Here is a 6,000-nt window from a genome sequence, read left to right as displayed (position 1 = left end):
TTTAAGTAGAATTTTCTTACATTTATTACTCACTCCTTTATGATGGCTGCTTCAAAACCTCCTTTTTTCCTTATTACACTTCCAGCCCAATAATCAGTAGTCTATATCATTTTGTTCCAGCAGCATTTTTGTTTTAATAGATATTTTGCATCTTCAGTATTAGACTCTCTTTCAGCACAGGTTTACAGGTTTTGTCTCTCAGTCAGTCTTTTGATCTTTGGTTAGCTCTTTGGTCTTTGCTTAAATCCACCATTGCTTAAATCTTCACAAACAGGCTGCCTCTCTGCCTTTTGGCAACTCCAGCAAGGAGCGTCTGACTTGTTCAAGTGAAGTCTGATCACTGACTTGCACAGCATTTTTCCTTAAAAAATAACAATAAAAAAGGTGTTATTTCTAGACACATGTGAAGATCTTCTTTCCATGTTTGCAGTTGTTTCTTTAGAATAGGAAATTTACTCATCCTTCAGTATTTCAAACACTCTTGGGTTTCATTTCATTAACTTTTTCCAATATCATATTCTGAAAGTCTCAGTAAGGATAGTATTACCAAGTATTATCTATGAACCAACATCTGATTTTCTTGCTCCGAAACCAGGATAATCTATGGAAAACAACTGCTTGCATTTCTACTTTATCATGCTTTCTAAAAGACTGACACACATGCAAGAATGTCCAGACTCTGGAGGATTAAAACAATGCACCACAATATGAGTTCTAAATTCAAGCTCTTGCTCCAAGCCTTTTGGAAGGGGAATAAAAACATACCCTAAAATATTATCAAGCATTTGTCTGATGTCTTAGGAGGTAAGACTTTTTGATCACTTTTCTTATATTAGCTAGATAGAATGTTAATACTGTTTTCTCCTCCATACTACAGATACTTTGTCAATGGTAGTCTAAATCCTCTTGGTTTTTTTGTAACAAAAGGGGAATATTTTATCGGATAATGCTCTGTGAAAATACTTAATCTGGTTTGATGGTATAATTTCCAGATTTATCCAGTATCTTTCCCTAGTGCTCACTGAATCATGTACATAAACCATCTTGGGTCAGCAAAAAATTAGTTATCTTTATAGTTCATTCCATTATGAAGTACAGACACATCCAAACAGTTTTTAGATTTAAACCCATATTCCCTTTAAATCAGGTCTAAATTAGAGTAATTACATTGTGGGAGGGTACTTGGGAAACTGTCCCCCCGAACTACCCTGGGAGGCGACAAATGTGTAGTTCCCCGCCTCCCCTGTTGTCAATCTTTTTGTTATCCCCTCCCCTTGTCAATCAGTATGTCTGACATCCCTTGGTTCTAGAAAGTTCTTTGTTCTCTGTATCCCCATTGGTTCCTTCCCTGAAGCCACTCCTTCCCCTTACCCTCATTGGTTGTAACCCTGTCACTCAACCCTGACTTCGCCCCTGAAGCCTTCCCTCATTGGATATTTCATACCTGGACCCTCCCTCTCTTGTCCCAGTTATAATCCCCACTCCGCCCCCTGCTCGGGGCTCTCAGAGCGAGCTCCCTTCCGGAGAGGTTGTCTTCCCTTCGCTCCCTGATTTGCTGTCCCTCAATAAACCCTCCTGGAATCAAAGCCGCCTGTGAGTCATCCCGCCTTCATAGAGGAAGATTTCATTACGCTATCCGGCTCCTGAGGACTCGGCTCTCTGACAAGCAGAGTGGTCAGGGACCCAGAAGCCCTCAACTGGTACATGTTTAATACAACTGACAAATTTCAAAGCCTTTACCAAAATATTAGCTTCTTTTACTTTTCCATGATAATTTTATTTTGATATCAGTCAACTCCTAAGTTTTATATGCTTTTAAACATTACACTGAAAAAACTGTGTGGTTTTGTTATTAATTCCTCATATTCCTGCAGTGATTTATTATGTTTTTGTTGTTTTAGTTTCCTATATGCTTTTATAATACTTTAATAAAAAACAAAACAAAAAAAAAACCCACCCCAAAACAAGGTAAATAAATGCAATCAACATACAACAACTATCTAATATTTTTAACAGTTTAATAAAAGGATTGAAAACAGCCATCAGTGGGGATGCTCATCTAATTGCCTTGCCACCTATTCACCTTATTTTGTAAAAAGAAAAGAAAGCTGGAACCATGAAGTTACATTAGAGTTGAGATTGCTTTTGTTTCTAGAGTTCAGTCAAATGAGATGAATTTAAAATAATAAAGTGGCTATCTTCAGTATGATAAAAAAACCCCCTGTTCTCAAAATTCAGTTCTTCCCATTTGATTCTCACTGATAAGGCAACACCAAAATAAAATTTAATTAAGACCAAGAATGTATACAGTTAATACTACTATTAATAAATAGACCCCAGTTCTTTTAGTCCCAGGGGGAAAAGCAAAAAAACCTAATGGAACCTTCATTGCTTTCTTATAGTCAGCTTTCAAACTATAAAATTCAGTGTCTGAGTTCCTTATAGTGATTAACACTTTCACTCTGATTTTCTGCTTCTTCCCTGCAGATACATTGCAGCAATGAGTCTTTCATTGTTCATTCAACTAACTACACATCCAGCTATTATGGATCGCTTTGAAGCTTTCCTAAAGTATGAGAGAGAACATTCTTTTAAAGTACTTTCAGTGCCTGCCAATTTGATAAATACATGCATTTACTGTCATAAATACAGGCAAGATTTAGAAAATGAGGGATATTATAAAATGTGTTGCTATATTTTTACAAACTTTTGACAGCTTTACGCAAGGTATATGTGTCAGAGTGTGACTGAGGTATTTTACACAGAAAATGAGCCTTCCTGGAGAAACAGGCTTCCTTTACTAACCCTAAATATTCTCAAAAAAAAAAAAAAAAAATAGTAGCCTATGCTTTTAAGAATGAGCTGGAATGGCTTTTTATTTTCTGTAGAATAAAAGTTGACTACACTACTTGGATTTTCTCTGCTTTAAAAGCAGATAATATCCTCATTTGCATCTACATTATCTCAATTTTGAACAGTGCATTACATTAATGTGTTTGCTTATTTTTTTCCCAAGTCACCTTTAATTCTTTTTCTTTCCTTATTCATACTTGCATCGTGATAGTCAATGTATAGTATAAGGCCAATCTCAATTCTTTAGTTCAGAAAGGAGAAAATTAATTCTGTGTTACACATGTGTTTTCTCAATAAGATTATTTGCTTTTAGCTTCCCACTACTTGAAGTGATGAGGAGTTTTTTGCCAGCTTATTTTTGCTTCTTCACTTTTTTGGCTTTCTATTTTGTACAAAGGGAAATCTAGTTTCTACCAACTGAAATTTGTATCTAGAATCTAGTTTTAACCATTTTGGATTTTTTTTTCTCCTTTGAGAGGCAGATTGATGAAAAGTAAAGCAAAAAGTTTAAAATCAATTCATGTCATAATATTATTCCATGTAAAAGATAATGAAACTTTTAAAAAACAAAGTAATTATTATTTTTACAATTGAGGAGCAGACCTAGTTTTTAAAAAGTCAGTGACAAATTTTCATTCCCCTTTGCTGAAAAAATATTTTGTTCTTTGTTGCAGCTTAGACTGGTCTGAGGACAGTGATTTCAAAAAGTCCTAGTGTCCCAGTTGAAAGACTCAAGACCTGTTGTTTCATTTCTCAGCTGAAAATCATGGGTGTTCTGCATGAAAAGTAAATTCCTCATGGGTGGTAGAAATCCTCCGTTATTAGCAACTATTTGAATTCTTGTTGGCTCCTAGTACTCTGCTGAGAGAATAGTTACTAGCTTTTTTCCTTTTATTTTCATATTTCCATAAAAAATTAAAAAGACAAATTTTCTTCCTTTGCTTCCTAACTGTATTTACATGACAAAAAGTCCTTTATGTTCTACTGGGTGAATTGTGAAATTTCATGACTGCTCAAATATGTTGTTAATTACAGATAACAATGGCTTAATAGTAATTTTCCTAATTTACAGCTCAAACAATTCCTTGATACATATTTTATTTACATATATTACCTACAGATAAGAAATAAGCATATTTTAAAAATAAATAAATAAGATCAGGTCTGTATCTAAAATTTACAAATGCCTGGTAATTGTAGTGTCACATTATCAGCTTGGTCCATAGCCCACAAGTGGTTTTTTGATACCAAAGTGCATGAAGGGAACAGATTAGAAGAAAGAGTTCCTACTGTTAGGAGAGTCCTGAAAATATCTGTACTTGGTAGGAAATGTGAGGGACAAAGTGTTCCTCTTCAGAACAACTTGTCTTGATTTTGTATTTTAAAGTGTAAGCTTTAATTAAAAGAAAAGAATCTTCAATGACTAATTGCTATTGACACCTAAATATATTCTTACTTAATAAATAAGTGACTAAAACCAGCTTTTAAAAACCACCTGTTTCTTACAGGATTCCAAGGCACTGAATGCATCTCCCAGCAGGAGCTGATGTTTTAATGATATAATGCTGTACCTCCTATAAAGATGAGTAATGTCAGGAAACATTTTAAGAAAAATAATTTATCAAGACTTGAAAAGCACTGCACCAATAGATTCAGATAAATCTGACTTCCACTTAGGTTTTAAAGGCAAGGTTTACTTTCTTTCAGATCAATTGAGCCTCTCTTAATCACTTTTTTTAGCACAACAAAATTAGAACCAACCTTTTAATGATACTGTGATGCTAGTTCCATTACCATGTTCAGGTAATACAGAATACACCCCCAAACAAGATTTGCAAATCAAGTGAAAGTGCATTTAGTTATGCATTTTACATATGTAAGTATGTAATATTTATAACTGTGTAGACGCACTAGAATCTTCTTTGATAATTATTTCATCTTATAGCAGCCAGTGAACATCTTTCTTTATTAAGAAGATCAAACAATTAAAAAAAAAAAACTTAGTACATCTACATTTACAGTGTAGAACATCTACATTTGTACAACATGTACAACTACAAATGTAATACATCTACATTTACAACATGTACCTAGGCAAAAAATAATGTGGAGCCTGCACACTGTTCTTCTAATCTGCTCTGTATATTTGCTATCCAATACTGTCTGTTACCATCATGGCTGTAATCAGTAAACCCCACAATTATAAGTTATCACACTTTTCAAACCTAGCAGTATTTGAGTGACCCTAGCCTTTAAATAGCAATATTTTTCAGTCGCCTTTACAAATCTTTTCATCCCATGCAGTCTGAGGATGAAAACAGATAAGTAGTTTTCACTCAGGAAGAAACTATTCAAGTAGATAAAAAGCAGCACAGATACCTGTTTATATATGAAGTAGAAAATCTATAAATGCTAATAGCCCTTTTTAATAGGTAGAGTTACAGTGAGAACAAGAAACAGGGGAAGAAGATGGACACACATCCTAAAGAATCGGCATTGTTTAAAAATTACAATCCATCTGCAGTGCATTTTCTGTGCAGGCTCAACAACACAAAACAAAGGAGTACCTATGATCAGTATGTGTTACTTTTTCTTCTTTACAGTAGTGTTCAGTTTGCCTTATTCACAAGTTATTAAACAATCTTGGTGTGTTGGTTGTGGCTGGGATAGAATTGATTTTCTTCACAGTAGCTGCTATGGGGCTGTGTTTTGAATTTGTTCTGAACACGGTTTTGATAATATAGAGATGTTTTTGTTCTTTGTGTAAGCTAAACAAGGCTTACACAGAGCCACAGCCTTTTTTGCTTTTCATATGGCCAAGAAGTTGAGTGTGCATGGGAGGAGACACAGCCAGGACAGCTGACCCTAGATGACCAAAGGAACATTCCATTCCATGTGACATCAAGCTCAACACATAAAGTGGAGGAAAAAGAAAGAAGTGAGGGAATGTTTGGAGTGATGGTGTTTGTCTTCCCAAGTTACATTCCCATTTCATGTGATGGGGCCCTGCTCACCTGGAGATGGCTGAACACCTTCCTGCCTGGGAGGATGTGAATTCATTCCTTTTTTCACTTTGCATGTGTGCGCAGCTTTCACTTTCCCTATTAAACTGTCTTTATCTGAATCCATGAGTTTTCTGTCTTCTAA

The sequence above is a fragment of the Lonchura striata genome, chromosome 1 (genome assembly GCF_046129695.1).
Source record: "Lonchura striata isolate bLonStr1 chromosome 1, bLonStr1.mat, whole genome shotgun sequence".
NCBI classification, from domain to species: domain Eukaryota; kingdom Metazoa; phylum Chordata; class Aves; order Passeriformes; family Estrildidae; genus Lonchura; species Lonchura striata.
The sequence above is the reverse complement of the archived record's forward strand: the minus strand, read 5'-3'. Positions refer to the sequence as shown.